The sequence below is a fragment of the Leopardus geoffroyi genome, chromosome C3, assembly GCF_018350155.1.
Source record: "Leopardus geoffroyi isolate Oge1 chromosome C3, O.geoffroyi_Oge1_pat1.0, whole genome shotgun sequence".
Lineage (NCBI taxonomy): Eukaryota > Metazoa > Chordata > Mammalia > Carnivora > Felidae > Leopardus > Leopardus geoffroyi.
In genome coordinates, this window is record NC_059338.1 from 83,235,676 (window position 1) to 83,253,020 (window position 17,345).

Consider the following 17,345-nt stretch of genomic DNA (forward strand, 5'->3'; position numbering starts at 1 on the left):
AATTGTAAATCATCAAAAACCCAACAAATCCATTGGGTCTGGCACGGCTTCTCTGCCGGAATCTCTGGTGACACCCCCTCATATTACCCTCTGCTTACCCAGAACTACCAGCACCCTTTGGTCTTTGCAGCCCTTATTTCAGTCTTTTCATTAGATATTTTTATGCCCATCCTCTCATCTTACCTTTATAACAACCCTGTAAATTGAGGTGATTACTCTCATTTTACAGATAAGGAAAGGAGGCTAAGAGAAGCAAGCAGTTTTCCCACGTGCACATATTTAGTGCGAGACTCAAGTCTCAGATGTGTCTCTTCTCAATTCCTCCAGCTGTTGCCCAGTCGATAGGTGGTCACAAGACTTTCCTCAGTGGTCCCACTGATCCTCAAAGGTGGATTGCTTATTTTGAGGTGTCAAACACTAGCTAGCTCTGAAGATGCCAACAATAGCCACGATACAGAGTGTGCTCTCTTCTGGTCAAATCACTCAAGAGAATTCTTTCCAAGCTCATTCCCCGAGTATGTAGCCGTCTGTCCCCTTCCTCCCAGGATGAGTCCCAGGCCAAAGCTTCTGAAGATTCTGGGGAAATAATAACTCCTTTTCATTCCTACTGCACCCCACTTTCCCCCAAATCCAAAAATGTTTGCAATGCTTCAGTCTTCTACAGGAACTGGCAATATTCAGAGGACGGGGCTGTGTCAAGACTTCTGTTAGTGTGGAGCAAAGCAGACAGTGAAGGCTCTTAAAGGACTGGCCTATCTCTCCTGTGAGCCCAAAAGCCTGAAGACGGAAGAAATGCCCCCACAGGTTGGACAAAGATCTATCTATTCTGCCCAGTGCTTAGTCCTCATCCAGACATCCCTGCCGCCAAAGATGAACTCCTCAGTGTCAATGAAACTTATTCAGGGAGAAATCTGCCTGAATATTTTGGCTTGGCTGCCACTGGTGAGCTCCCCCCAGCTCAAAGTGTCATTTGAAGCTGGTGGAGAACCCAGGAGGAGAAAGTCAGGGGCAGTGATTCATCATATTTTCCATCAAACTTCTCTTTTCCTTGGAAGTTAACAAAAAGGCAGTCGGAGGGGGAAGGGGCTACATTTCGTGAGTTATGACAATGGGTCATGAAATGAAATTAAATTGATGCTTGTGGGTTGCAATTAGGTAGGAGTAATCATGCATTCCGTAAGTGACTAAGACAAGGTTTGCGCTCAGTGGCAGGTGGTCCCAGAAGCAGGTTTGAGAACCAAATCTCGACAGAAAAGACCCAGAGAGGGGAGAATAATAATAATAGCTAACACTACCTTAATGAAAACTTAAACAGCCTCATTCTTCTCATTTTACAGATGGAGAAACAGAGGCACAGGGAGTTGACTTACTCAAGGTCATCCAACAAACAATCATTGAAGCTGAGATTAGAACCCACGCAGCGTGACTTGAGGGTAAAGTTTCTTTCTACCTCTGCCCAAATAGGATGAGGGGCCATGCTCTGTCTACCATTTCGTGTCCTTGTGTGTATGAACCAAAGAGGGACTGTATGGTCACTGAGGAAAAATGTCTCTAGACCGGCGCTGGCCGATGGAATTATACTATGAGGCACATTTATATTTTCAACTTTTAAGCAGCCACATTTTTTAAAGGTCATTTATTTAGAGAGAGAGAGAGAATGAGTGGGGAAGGGACAGAGGCTCTAAAGCAGACTCCGCACTGACAGCAGCCTCATGCCGGGCTCGAACTCACGTACCGTAAGATCGTTGAACTGAGCTGAATTCGGATGCTTAACCGACTGAGCCACCCAGGTGCCCCTCTGGCAGCCGCATTTTTAAACAGTAGGAAGAAAGAGGTGAGGCTAGTTTTAACGGTATATTTTATTTAACCCAACAGACCCAAAGTATTATCATTTCAACATAGAAGCCACGTAAAAAGTTATTCCTGAGATATTTTTGATTCTTTCGCTCAGACCAGGTCTCATAGCACATTGCGTGTGTTCAGTAGCCACATGTTGGACGGCATGACTTCGGACCAACAGTGCTACATCACAAGGAGCCTGAGAAAACACTGTGCCCCTCCAGTGTCCCAGGAAGTCAAAATGTCCGGGGCTGGGACCAGGCTCTGCTATTTTTTTTTTTTTTTTTTAAATACCAGGATGCTTCTAGAACATAGACTCTAAAATCCTAGGTGGGAGATTCCTTTTTCTTATTCCCTGTGTGTCCCAGTTACCTTAGACGGAGGCTGGAACCTTCTAAGCAGTGAGAACATACTTCATGAGCAAGCGAGTGGGATGAGATGTCCCTAATGCTCGTTCTGACTCTGCCTCTCACCTGCTGGGCGACCGTGACCTTACACCAAACCTCCTGAGCCTGACCTTCTTCAGCAGCAGCGACAGGTTCTCTGGACCCGGGGCTTTCTATTCCCCTTCTGCCTCTGAGATGAAGAATCCCAAGAACGTGTGGCATCCACCTGCCACACCCAAGCCCAGCCCAGCCGTGCAAGCCCCTTTCACCAGGCCTTCATCCCCATCTACAGCCCACGGTCCGGGATCCCCAGTTATGGGGCACCCCGCGGCATTGCACTGGCTCAACACAGGTCATCGCCGTGGCGGTGGTATCTCCACAGCCCCCAGAAGATGTAAATTTCGTCTTTCAGGTCTTAATATGACGTTTCTGGGCCGTGTCACATGCCGCGCCTGAGCGGAAGGCGTTTTCCTTGATGTGCTCAGCAGCTACGCTGGTAACAGGGGGGTGGGTGGTGGCAGATGTCACCGCTCCTAGCACGGGGACGGCTGCATCTCTGCCGGTTCGGCTTCAGCGTGGGCAGGTGGGGGAAGGAAGGCACGGGAGGGGGGAACAGGGCGCCCTTTCCGCGTGAACATCATTTGCAACTGTGCTTTCATGAAGACAGAAGACGAAGAGTCGTGAGCCTCACGTCAAGTCGAGGCACGCCAAAATGTTGGGGAGCTGGCCTGTTAATACCTTTGACCACCGGAAGGAAGGAAGGAGGGAAGAGAGATGCTGTCACAGCCTTTGGGATACTCCGAGCAGGGTATCAGAACTTGTGTGGCCCGTGCTCCCCCGTCGCCAGCACCCGCACCACCTCTCTGTTCCTGGCTCGCACACTTCCCCAGCGCTTGCCGTTTGCCCGGGGCATGCTGGGCTAACAGTGCTTGGCCAAACAAGCTGTGACCTCTCACGAGCCCATGCATTTGCACATACTCCTTCGCCTGGCTAAATTCTACCCATTCTTGAACACTCATTTGGATGCCACCTCCTCCAGGAAGCATTCTTTGACTACCCCCAGCAAGCCTAGGTTGGATCAGGGATCTCTCCTTTGTGTCTTTCCAACCTGCGGGGTTCCTGTCACCGTAGCACCCGGCGGTCCCAACTAGCTCCTTCCCAACAGATGGCCATCTCCTTGAGGGAGGGGACTGCGTCCTTCATCCACCGTCCCTGGCACACTGGGTGGAATACTACAGGCTCTTAATTTGAAGAATGAGAGAGGGAGGGAGAGAAAGAGGGACAGAGGGAGAGAGAAGGAAGAAACGTCACCTGAATGAAGGGTAGGAGAATGGTGACCTGAATTGTGTCCCCCACATTTCAGGTTTTGCAGCCCTAACTCCCAATGTGGGGCTTTTGTGGAGGAAACTAAAATTAAACGAGGTCTCGTGGACGGATCCCTACCCCAATATGACTGGTGTCCTTACAAGCAGAGAGGCCCCAGTAACGCATGCACACAGAGCAAAGACCACGCGAGGACACAGGGAGACGACGGCCACCTACAAGCCACGGAGAGAAGCCTCAGGAGAAACCAACTCTGCCAGCACCCTGGTCTGAAATTTTCAGCCTCCAGCGCCGTGAGAAAATCCATCTCTGGGTTGTTTGAGCCGCTGAATCTGTGGTGTTTGCCAACGGCAGTCCCGGCAGGCCACTACAATAAGCGATAGACATTTTCAGCCCCGTTGCACAGACAAGGGAGGAAGAGAGAGGGCTGTGCGGCAGCTGTGGTGGTCTGCCGCCCAGGGGTCCCTCTGCAGAGAACCTGCTGGAAGGAGCTCAGGGAACCTGCAGCACCACGTGGTGAGGATACGGCAGGTGCTCCCACCAAGGACTGGGGCCTTGTTGTCAGGGCTCTCCCTGAGAACAGCAGGGAGACTGAGTACCAGGCCATTTCATGCCCCAGGGCTGGATGCCTCTAGGCGACAGTTCCGACAGTTCCGCTCGGGCTTCTCCTGTTGGCTGAGACTCCATCAGAGAGGGAGTGTGACCCGAGGCTCTTCGTGCGTCCTCCTCCCTCCTCTCTGCTTCGCAGGGGCCAGGCCCACATCACCCTACAAGTCTCTCTCCACCTCCCCGACTCAGTCTCCTTTTGGTTCCGCACCAGCATTTCCCCCAACAAGTCTCTTGCCCATTGACCCCTGTCTTGGTAGCCGCTTTTCAGAGAAGCCAAACTGACAGAGGTTGTACAGAGAGGGGCATCCACTGAGCGCTCTTTGCTTTAGAACCTGATTATATCACCCTAGCAACAGTGTTTAATGCTGGACCGCTCTTGTCACCTTTCCGAGGGGATGTCTCCAGGTGGCTTCCACGGTACCAGACTTCACGCCCGGTTGGTAGACAGCCAGTCATACCCTGAAGCCTGGGTACGGATCCCTTGAGATGAAACTTGAAGGGTAAAGAGATGTTCCAAGGGCAGACCAGGGGCAAGCAGGACCCTCTCAGCTGTGGCGAGAGCACGTGCCATGGCCTGTGGTCAGAGGGAGCGGGGCCAGGGGGAGACTAGCCTGTGGTCTCATGACGGGGAGAATGGAGGGAGCAGGGGACTAAATGTGGAGCCCACAGCCACAACCCAGAGAAACCTGTCTTCTTCACTGTGAGCCCCTAGTGTCCCAGTGACGCCTCGCACTTGGCAGGCACTTGATGAATACATACTAGAGTCATCAGCCAAGAAACGTAACCATTGAGCTGATGAGTATCAATCTGACTGCTGGGTTAACGTAGTCGGTATAGAAATACGCAGTGGATTTCTCTTCTTTTCCTTGCCTTCATTTTTATTTCATGCCATGTCATTGAAGGTTGGGGTGAATTCGAAGTAGAGATGAGTCAGGGAGGGGCGGAGCTGGTTAAAGGGAGGTAGCCTTTGATACCCTCCCTGTTGAAGCTTCGTTCCTTCTGGGCCGAGGGTCTGAGGCACAGCAGCTCCCAAAGAGTTAACTCCCGGCAAGTTCCAAAGCTGCAGCCTTGAGAGGCCAGCAGCCCCCTCCATCTCCACCTCTAAATCAATCAGACAAGATTTTCTGAAGCCATCACTCTAAGTTTTCCTTTGATCATTATCTTGTCCCCTGTTATACACCCGTTCTCTGTCTTGCCCCAGCAGCAGGGGAGACAAGCTGCCTGTTAGCAGACGGACTGCAGATTCCTTGGAAGAGGCCGCCTGCTGGTGCTTTCACGCTGCAGGACTTCAAAGGGGAGCCCCGCACATTGAAACACCATGGGGGAGAAATGCTGGAAAGAGGTGCACGTTCTACCGAGTGAAGCCTGGCAGTGTTCTCTCTCAGCTTCTGGCAGAGCCATTCCCCAAGGGGCCACAGCGATGAAAACTACTGGTTAAGGAAAGAGGGTAGAAGCAACCAGCAGAAATGGAATTTTAACCAGCACCAAGTACTTTTAGACTAGAGGTTTCTCTCCGCTGGACCTCAGTTTTCTCATCTATACAGTGAATAATGATCTTTTAAGTGTCCTTCTGATCGTGGGCATATGTCTCTTTCTGGGGAAATGGATGGATGGATGGATGGGTGGATGGATGGATGGCAGAAAGTGAATTACATAGGCAGATGATAGAAGATAATAAATATGATGACAGAGATGGCTAAAGAGAACAGAAGAACAATTCACTGAGTAACGGGGCTAAGTAAGATAATACATGGAAATGGTCTCATATTGCCTCATAGATGCCTCATAGATGTACAATAACTGAAAACTAAAGCAGTAGAGAAGCTCTTTGGTTCTTAGAATCACCAGAAGAAACAAGCTATATGCAATTGCCAAATCTGTATATTCATGTGCCTGCTTAGCATCTTCACTCGAGTCTCACTGAATCTCAAAATCAACCTGTTTCAAACCTAAAGTCTGACCCCCAATATCCCCTTTGCTCCCCGTCTCTCCGGGATAAGGACTGCCATCTGTCAAGTTTCCCTGGCCAGAAATGTGAGAGCTGTTCCTGACTCGCCTTCTCCCTAACCCTCACAAGCAATTTTTCACCAATTCCTATGAAGTCGACTTGGAAAATACTCAAATCACCTACTTTTCAACTCTTCGTTGACTCTATCCTAAGTCAAGACATCATCTTTTTTTCTAGACCATCCCAGGGGCTTCTGGCTGCCCTCCCTCTTCTCCATTTGCCAATCCTTAATACGATTTTCACACAGCAGGGAGAGATTAGGCCACTTGCCTGCTCCAAACCCCCCAGTGTCCCCTTTTGCACTTCGGATAATCTGAATAGTTTGCCGTATGCAACAAATCCCTCCATGTGTGGCCCAGCTGACTTGCCCAGCTTCATCTTTCACCGTGCTCCCTCTCCTTCCCTGTGCTCTAACTACACAGTTAGAGTACTGCTCTTTCACATTCTCAAATAAACCCAAGTTATTTCTCACTTCAAAACCTTTATTCTCATACACCTCAAGCCCTGCCGAGCCCATCCCTTAAGCCGATCAATTTCTACCCCACCTGCATCACAAATATCACTCAAAAGATGCTCTCTGACTCCCCGATTAAGTTAGGCTCCCAGTTACACCCTCCCTTAGAACTTTCTACTCGTCTCCGCGAATCCTTATGATAGTTTCAAACTCTGTGTTTATGTATGTGATGGCTTGTTTAGACTCTGTCTCCTGAATCGGCTTGTAATGTCCACCAGGGCAGAGATTGTGATTTGTTGTTGTGCACCACTGTATCCCCCATACTTAGTTCCAAGTGAATGTGAGTCATTACATATTTGTTCAATTGTGGAATGAATGAAGTTGCTCTATCTCCAATGCTTTCTCCTAAAAATCAATGCTAAGGTTCAATGTCTTAAGTAGTATTTCATTATTTTTTTCAAACTTAAACCTCAAAACTACATGAGAAATAGGGTATCTCCATGTTGAGTTTTCTAGGTCCTTGGAATTAAGGAATTCAGAGCTGAAGAGAAATTAAGAGCCTTCCTATCCTACCTCCAACCTGAAACTTGAAGTTTTTATTTCTCCAACCTTGCTGACCTTCATTATACGAAGCATCCATCAGTGATTATGCTAGAATTGTGGGATTAAAAGCCTTTTTTCTTTTTAACTGTTTTCCAATCGATTGTTATGTTATCACTCTCATAATGAAAATAATGGGTATAAATGCATTTTGAGCATTTAGTGAAGAGGGTCGAATCCGGGCATAGGTGGAAGGTTTGCTGGGACCTGGTATTTAACTACCAGTACTATTGCTGTAAATGAACATGTACTGACCAGAACCCATCTAATGTAAGGATCTAGTTTTTCTTTTTGCGATAAAGTAACTATAATTCAAAAGTATGGCGGATTTTCCCCTAGGTTACACAGCCGACAAACATAACACTAACTTAAATGTCTGACTTCAAAATCCACAACAAGGCAAAAATTCAGACGTGAAGGCAGATCCCAGAAGCAATTTATCAATAATCACACAGACTAGTGACGAGTTCTACGTGCCCATCTCTAAATTCTCAATTTCTCACCTACCCAATTGCCTCTTCCCCTCTAATAACATCTTCTTTCTTAACTAGTTCCTATTTTATTACATGTTTAGTGAGGGATTAGAAAATCAATACCTATTCCATGAAAATACTTGCAAAATCAAAAGAGATATTAACCCACAATTCAACCAAGCAGAGGCAATATTGTTCATTTTAGCAGTCCAGATGAGTAAGATTTCCTGCTTATAACATCGTATCTGCTGTAAAGATTATTGACGGTAACATTTCTTTTCATGCAAAAAGCAGATACCAGTGTTCTGGCTATTTTTTAAATGATCAAACAGCAATCAATCACGTTCCTTGAAATGTTGACCTAACAATCATTGCTGGTTAATATTGACTAACTAATTTAAAAGTTTCAAAGGGGATGTATACAATTTGCCCAAGGTGACTTCAAAATGATGCCCAATCCAGTTAATGTTTACATCCCCAAGGTGCTCACCTCCACTAAAAACCAGCCTTGCACATCAGCCCCACAGAAAAAGACAGCTGATGCCAGAATTAAGGGTGGGCTCCAAGATAAAGAGCAACCCAGCCGGAAAGCTGAGGTTCCAACACATCTGGTTTCCATTAACTGGGTTTGCAACAGCCTCTTCAAAGGCAGAACCTTACCCTCTCCAACCTAAAACTTCCTGCTTCCTCCAAGATGGTAGATCCAGGAAAAGGTCCTGAATCAGAGAATTGAGCTCTCAAAGGATTACCCTTTTCTGCTGACCTTAGACAAGTTTTCTTTTATAACACAAATAACAGATGCTGATCACAAACAAACAAACAAAAAAATATGATTCATCACAAACAAGAATTAACCGATATCCCATCATTGTTGTTTTCGAAAATACGTAACAAAATGAAGTCATGCTAATTAAGTATTGCTATATTATCATCATCCTTTCTAACGTTTTAAAGTTACCTGGTTTCCAATTGAGAGTAGGTATGTTAAGGTCATCAATTTGACATATGTACATTCAGATTACTTCCATTTTTTCCCCATTATACACACTTCAGGAATGAGCACCCTTCCCCTCAACTCCTTCTACAAAGATTTATTGAACCTCTAAAAAGTGCCTGGCACATAGTACCTAAATTTTTGTTCATATGCTTAATTACTCCCTTGAGATAAAGTTCCCGGAAGTGGAACTTTTGGTCAAAACGCACTCTCCAGAATTTAATTGGAGTTGCCAACTGCTCCCCCTGAGAGGTTATACCAATAAATACTTCTATCAACACCAACTGAGAAATAGAGAAATATCTCCCACACCTGGACTTCACTACGGAGGGCAAGCAGGTGCAGCTGCTGTGAGCAGTGCTACTCAAGGTGGTCTTTAGAGCAGCAGCAGCATCATACAGAAATGCAAATTCCTGGGCCCCACCCCTGAGATCTGCCCTATCAGCATCTCTGGTAGGTGGGACCCAGTAATCTGGGTTTTAACAAGCTCTTCACATGATACTCTTGTTAGCTAAAGTTTGGGAATCATTGACTTTAAGCGCAAGAAACATTTCGATGAGGGTCGCCAATCAACATGCATCCTCCCGACCACCCTCACTGATTTGTTCTTTCTCAGTAACCTTTCCTGAAACTAATTCCTCAACAGAGGATAGCTAACAGCTAATTCCTCAACAGAGGCCCCAGCAGGTTATAAACTCAGCTTCTCAGCTAGTTTGGCAAGAAAGCGATCTTCAGAACTGAGGTGGGCAAAATATAGAGGCAAGTTGAAGGGAGTGAGGGAAGGGGTCCTCTGCATGGGGACCGAGAAGAAGGGCCACAGGGTTTCTTTGAGAAGCGTGAAATGTGGTTCCTGGACGTCACCCGGAAGACCAGCTTTCTAGGTCTGCCTAATCTCACTTGTAACTCTATGACCTTGGATAACCACTTAATAGTCTTGATCCTCAGTTCCCTCTTCTGTTTATGAAGAATAAGACATCCCATGTTGTAGGTTGTTGTGAGGTTCATATGTGATAAGAGATATGATGATAAGGAAACTGTCAAGCCCTGTCCACATCAGGGGGTAACATTATTATCAGAGACCTGGGCGTAGGGGAAGGTTGCCCTTCCTGTGTTTTCCCTCCTCCCCATTCTGACCATGAAATTCACTTCTTCCCCCAAACCTTCAAAGGCCTCACTTATCAGCCATCAACATAAAAAGCAAACTGCCTCCTGGCCCCCTTTTAAGAGGTATCACTCACACTTCCCAGTTGGAATATTATCTTCCTTATCTCCAGACTGCAGAAATGCATGGCCCACCACCTCTCTAAGTTGGATGGAAAATCTCTTAGATGGAGCACCCAAGTGGAAGAAAAGGAAAGGGGCTGTGAAAGTTCAAAACACTGTTGGGGAAGGCAGCATGACATTTGGGGTTGAGAGAGAGGAGCGCAAATCTTGACCTTCTTATTAGGAAGAAAAAGGAGTCCTTGGGCATTATACGAATAACATGGCCAAAGGAGAATTCTTGATTTCCCTCTGAAAAACAGCTTTCACCTGGATTATCCTATCTTAGGAAATAGTGGCGTGGTTTCTCACACCAGAAATCTGAATTATCCTTGATCCCTTTCTTTCCCTCACCTTCCAGCTCTAACTGGTCAAGTACTTCTGACCTTAAGCAAGTTGCTTAACCTCTCTGAGCAGCCGTTGCCTCCTCTGAAAAATAAAGTATAATAATGTATCTCATTCCAGGTTGTTCAAGAATTAATTTAGACATCCTTCCAGTCCTTGACCATCTACCCTGTGGCAAACACCAACAATCACTATACAGTGTGGTCCCCTGTACAAGGGACCTAGCATTGGAAAGGACAGGAAGATTCCTGTTCTCCCAGAGTTTCTAATCCAGGGGGTGGAAAGATAGAGGGAGAAACAGACAAATAAACAAGAAGAATTTCAGACCAGAATAGGTGTTGTCCAACCGGAGATTTAAAATAAGATAATGTGGTAGAGAGTAGATATGTGGCTACCTAAAACTGGGTGGCCGGGGCTAGCCTCTCTAAAGAAGTCACATGTAGGCTGAGATTTGAATGACAAGAAGAAACCAGCCGTGTAAACAAGATGAAGAGACAAGTCACTCCAGACCAAGGGATTAGCCAGTGCAAATACCTTTAGGCCTGAGTGAACTTGGAAAGTTCAAGGAATATCAGGCAGGCTAGCATGGCCGGCACATGGAAGACACAAGGAGAGCGGTAACTAATGGAGTCAAAGGGTTAGACAGGCAAATCACAGAGGGTTTTGCACACCAAGGGAAGAAGTTTGAGTTTGCTTATTTGTTTGTTTCAGTGACAAGAAAGGCCAGCAAAGAGTTTTAAGCAAAGGAGTGATTGGTCTTATTTTCCTTTTTAAAAGATCACTGAGTGCTTCCTGGGGAATGGATTGCAGGAGGACAAGAGTAGACAGGGACCAGAGAGGACAGTATTTGCACTGGTTCAGGGACGAGAAGATGGTGGCTTGAACTGGGGTAAAAACCAGGGAGCAGGAAGGAGTGGACAATTCTGGATACATTCTGAATAGAAAGTCCAGAGGACTCGGCAACAAATAGACCTGAAAGGTAGAAGAAAGAAAAAAAATCAAGGATAACTCAGGTTTGTGGTAGGAAAAACTATGAGGCCACTTTCTGGGATGGCAAAACTCAGGGAAAGCAGGTTTGTAATGAGAAACAGAGTTCTGCTTTAGCCATATTATTCTTGTGATGCCTATAGCATTGTAGAGATGTCAAGTTGGCGTTTAGATATGTCTTGAGTTCCAAGGTGTGTGCAGGGCTGGAGGTAAACATTCAGGAGTAATCAGAATCCCAGATTCCACTCATGGATCCACTTTTTTTTTTTTTTTAATTTATATCCAAGTTAGTTAACATACAGCGTAATAATGGTTTCAGGAGTAGAACCCAGTGATTCACCGCTTGCATATAACACCCAGTGCTCATCCCAACAAGTGCCTTCTTAATACCCATCAGCCCATCCCCTCACCCACCTCCCCTCCAGCAACCCTCAGTCTGTTCTCTGTATTTAAGAGTCTTTTATGGTTCCACTGTTTAAATGTATTACACATTGATCACACTGATATGCTCCAGACTCTTGGCAAGGCTTTAGAAAAATACAAGGGAAAGGCATAGCCTCTGCCCTCAAGGTACTCGCACTGCCTTGAGGAAAAGAGACAAATACATAGAAGAGTATACCATACCATTTGTAGATGGAGGTGTTTATGGGGTGCATGACCTTCAACGATGGCCTTGGGCTCTTCTGGTCCTCAGTTCTGTCACTCACAAACAGGGATAGTACCAACTGTCCTGCCAACAGGCAATGGGAACATTTCAAAGGAAATGATGTAGATGGAAGTAAATGAAAACCAAAGAGCCCTGCATTATTATCCCACTGCACAAGGGGGAAAGCTGCTATGAAGGGTGGATTCAAAAACTTCCCAGCAAAACACAGGGCTAAGTTCTGGCTGATAGGACTTAAAGGAGCCTGTCTATCTAATCACTGCAGCAGGAAATGTAATTCTTCACAAAGGCAATGTTGCTATGAGGGAATTTGCATGAAGTCCAAGATAGGATGGCAAAGTTTCTCTGCTGCTGAAGCCAAGTGATAACTCCTAAAAAACAGGCATGAAGGACTTGGTGACAGTTTGTTTTATACCAGCTCACCCTTGACCCTTAGCAAAAGTTTAAACTTTAAACTTTCCACCAATGACATCATACTGTCCAATTGCGAGAGCAATGAGCCATGGAGGGGAGCCTGGTTCAAACTTTGGCACTGTCCCCTAATAACTGTGGCATGTGACTCAGCCCCTTAGCCTCAGTTTCTGGAATTCATGGTTGTGATAACCATGCCTCAGGTAACTATAAGGATGTATCAAGACAACGAAAGCACGTAGCATATGACCGGTACGTATTGAGCGCCCTAAAAATGGAGAAGAAGAATGGCATATGAGTTTACTCCATATTTTCTCACTCAAGGTAGCCACAAGAGGGTTTTGTAAATCTGGAGTTTCCCAGCACCTAGCAGAATCTATGCATGTTCGTGGGATGAACAAATGGCATGCAGAAAGGCTACATGAAGTCCTTGAAGGACACAATAAGGTACCTCTGGCTAAAAAAGCCTTCCTCTGTACTACAGACCCTTTCCTACTGAGCCCAGCTGGTGCCCAGAAGTTGGAAAAATCAATTTTATGATTCACAATTTCAATAGCCCCTTTGTTCGAGAAGACTGACATTGGTACTCAATGGGAGAAAAAAGAACAGTTACCGTCACTGTATAATTACCTCGGTTTTCTTCCTCCCCTCCGACTAACGGCAAAGCTTACTTTGACAAAGGGAACATTAAAAGCTACTTCTGCTCTGGCAGGTTAAAAAAAATATGTCATTTTCAGGTTCCTCTGAACACAATTAGCTCATACGGCATGGAGAATATTCATTGAAATAAATTTTCTTCACCTTGTAAAAGTTGACTCGCACAAAAAGTCAAGGTTTGCTTAGGCTAATGTTGCCCAAAGTATGTCAACTGGGACATTGGATCTGCGGGATATCAGTAGCTATTACTGGGAAGAAAGGGTGCATGGCACCTCGGTTTAAGAAAGAATAGAGTAAAACCAAAAACTAGGAGGGTAAAAGTTGAGGAGTTCCTTTTGCTGTAGAGTTGTTTCTTCTTCAGTCTGCTACCGTGCGGTGTCAGCCCCCAGTAGATGGTGAATCGTGGCCCAATTCACGATGATGATCCCAAGATGATTTCTAGATCATCTTATGGGATTCGCCATACTTTGAGAAATGTTGTCTGGAGTCAGGGGAATGGACTCACTAAAAGAGAGGATCAGACTTTGCTTTAGAAAGACAATTATGGGGCACCTGGGTGGCTTGGTCGGTTAAGCGCCCGACTTCAGTTCAGGTCATGATCTCACAGTTCATGAGTTCGAGCCCCGTATCGGGCTCTGCGCTGACAGCTCAGAGCCTGGAGCCTGCTTCGGATTCTGTGTCTCCCTCTCTCTCTCTGCTGCTCCCCTGCTCACACTCTGTCTCTGTCTCTCAAAAAGTGAATAAACATTTAAAAAAAATTTTTTTTTAAGCTGAAAAACAATTATGGCTGCCATGTGGCAGGTGCAAGACTGTGGCTGGGATATAGGCAGCGTGATCGAGACAAAAATCAGAAAGACTGACCTAGAACCATTGCAGTGGAAAGACAGAGACATGGAAACACCCAGAGCGCATCAAGGACACTGAATGGACAGAATTAGATAAATGACTGAATTTAGAGATTAAATAAAAGATACAAATCAGGAATGATTTTTAGGAAATTAGCTTTCAGTGATTAGGTAGAAAGTGGTGCCAGTCCGTGAGCTGGGTAAACCCTGGAAGGCCAGTCAGTGCAGGTGCATGGGCTCAAGGTGCGTGGAGGCATTCAAAGGAAGGTGTCAGACAGGCAGTCAAGGAGCTGAAGATGCAGGTCTCAAGGTCAAAGGGGGGATGGGAGAGGCAGAGATTTACAAATCATCAGCATAGAGACAGTACCCGGGGCCATGAGAGCAAAAGGCATCATCTGGGGAGAGTGTAAAATGGGAATCAAGGAGCCTCCAGGGAACGCAATTTTACTGACACGTTGATTTTACCCCAGTGAGATCCTTTTGGACTTCGACCTCGAGAACTGTAAAAGATTCAATTCGTGTTGTTTGAGACACTAAGTTTGTGGTAGTTTGTTACAGCCCCAGTAGAAAACTAATACAGGTAGTTGAACAGGGCCATAATTCAACTTGGGACCAAAAACTTGTGAACCCCGAATGTTCTCTTCCCAATGGAAGCAAGGCAGGGGCCAGTGTGCCTCATCTCCTAGATGCTCACCTACTGTGGGCTCAGGGAAAATGAGCCTGGCCTCCCATTTTTTTAGGGTCTTATGCCAAGAACCTCAGCATAGCACAGTAATTGACATGGCAGAGCTCACATACAATATAACTACATTTACATCAAGTTAAAAACAGGCAAAACCAACCCATGGTGTCAGAAGTAGAAGGGGGTTTATCATTAGGGAGAAGAAGGAGCAGTGTTAGGGAAGAAGCATGTGGGGGCCTTCTGGGCCCTGGGTATATTCTATTTCTGAACCAGGATGATAGCTGTGCCCACAATATAACATAGGGATTAGCAGACTTTTTCCGTAAAGAGCCGTAGAAGAAATATTTCAAGCTTTAGGGGCCATGTGCACCTGTCTTGACCACTCAGCTCTGCCATTGCAGTGCAAAGGCAGCTACTGACAGGTTGTAAATGATGAGTATTGCTATATTCTAATAAAACCTTGTTTACAATAACAGGTGGCAGGCTGGAATTGGCTCACGGGCCACCATTTGATGACCCCTATGATAGTGTATTGAACTGTGTATTTATGATTTGTGCGCTTCTTTATGTGTGCTTCCTTTCTTGAAGTTTAAAATGTAATAAACTAGAATACCAGGAAGGATTCTGAATTCAGACTGCCTGGAGGCAATCCCTGACCCTTCTGCTCAGTTACTCTGTGATGTCTGTTCACTTGATTTCTCTGTGCCTCCATTTCCTCATCTGTAACCTGGGGGTGATAATACCACCTGCTCCATGAGTATTGTAACATTGAAATGAGATAAAACAGGTGCGGTGTGGAAAGCAGTGCCTGCGGCCTTTAATCAATACTTGTTATTATTATTGGTGCCCGTATCAATTTTGTGCATGTTGAGTTACAGATAAGCAACTTCGTCCTTCTCCTGCCACTATCTTTCATTGGCTCTCGGTCTCCCTCCAGACTTCTTAAATGGGCATGGAGGGCTCGTTCAAGCCTCTGAATTGTACCTCAAGCCACACTGAAGCCAGCCCCAAACTGGCAACTCGTTCACCACACCACATTCGTCACGCCCCTGTCCCTTTCAGAATGCTGTTCTAACTACCTGCAATAGCCTTCTTCTCAGGCACATGGTAATCCTTTGCTCTTCTCCTTAGAGAAATGCCGTCTCCCCTAGGAAGCTTCTGAGCCTTAGGTATCTCAGAACCTGAACACATGTGTCAACTCTCATTTTTTTTTTTTTCATTCTTATTTGTCTCTGTTTGTCAAGAGCCAAATACACCCCAGGCACCCGATACACGTCTGCTGAATGGACTGCATCTCTGTGTCCCCCTCTGACGGTAAGCTCTCTTACTCATCTTCTGTCCCTAGCCCCTAGGGTATTGCTCAGCACTTGGCTGGTGCTTATACAATATTTTCAGATGGATGAATGAATGCATTGTTGGAATCAACACCAAGTCCTGGGCATCCCACAGACTAGTAGAGCCAAATGACAAGAAGCACAGTCCCAATCTCAGCGAGCTGCATAGAGATTTCTAGCCATCACGAATACCAGTTATCAAGGGATAATATTCTAAGAGTCTTATCTGTATTTTACACCACAGGGGAAATTCTGTGGATGTTACTATAATTATTGCTCAGATTTTCCAGTCATAACAACAAACAAAACATGTCCACCATTTCCCAAAGAGTCAGCGAGAGACAAATACCCTATTGAGGCAATTATGCTACACATCTGCTGTCCACAATTGTCTACAACTCCCGTAGAATCCAAGAACATCACATTAATGCTAGAAGAGACCTCAGAGACCAACTAGTCCGCCCCATCATTTTATAGAAGAAGGAAAAAATAACTTGCAGAGTTTTCTTTTTTCCAGATCGTTTTGCTGGGGTGCTTTTTTCCCCTGGAAGTGATGACATAACACTATTTACAGATAATATTTCCTTTCATTTGTAATCACTTACAATCTTACAAGTACAAACATACATACATAGTTGAGGGAAAAATTACGATTGTCTGGAAGTATTGTTGTACAGCCAGGCTCTAAAGAGAGAAAGAACTTTGGGTACTATGTCACCACCTGTCAGTAATGACAGTTCATGACATGGAAATTATTTTCACAATAATTTCCAAGCAGAGTCATGATGAGCATAATGCCCACGTCTGAAGGGGACAGGATGTTGTAGGAATAAAAGTATGAATTGCTTTGTTATATCACAAACCACTGCTAGAAGGAAAACAAGTGTTTTCAAGAGCACTCATCATTCTTCAGGGAGTTTCCGGGGGCATCTAGAGTTGCCTCTGGTTCTCACCGATGCCCACAACTCTGGAACCTGGTTTCTCATATTCTGAATCACGCTAATGTGCCTCCTCCCCCTGCTGCCACGGAGAAGGTATAAAAACACAAGTAGCACTGCCAAGAGCAGTTCTGGAAAAGCAAGAGCCAAAACCATATTAGAGGTAGGGTTCTTCATGCTCTTGTTGTTTCTTCTTTCACATTGTGTGTTCCTAGTGCCCTGTACCAAACTGTATCCTAATCAGTCAAAATTTCTTGATTATCCCATTATCCTCATTTGATGGCTTTCACATGCCCCCCGCTGCCTGGGATCTCCTTTTCTTGACCATTGCCCTGGACAGTTTCCAGTTCTAAAGAATGCATTTCAGTGACTTCTCCCCCAACTTCCTGTGAACAGTGCTGTTTCACAGCTCCCAGTAAGTTCCCCACTAGGGCTCTCATCTCAGTCCTGTGTACCCACCTCCCCCGGACACTGAAGACAGGGACTTCAGGCTACCGAAGACAGGGACCGGGGCCTACACCTCAGTGTCTAGCACA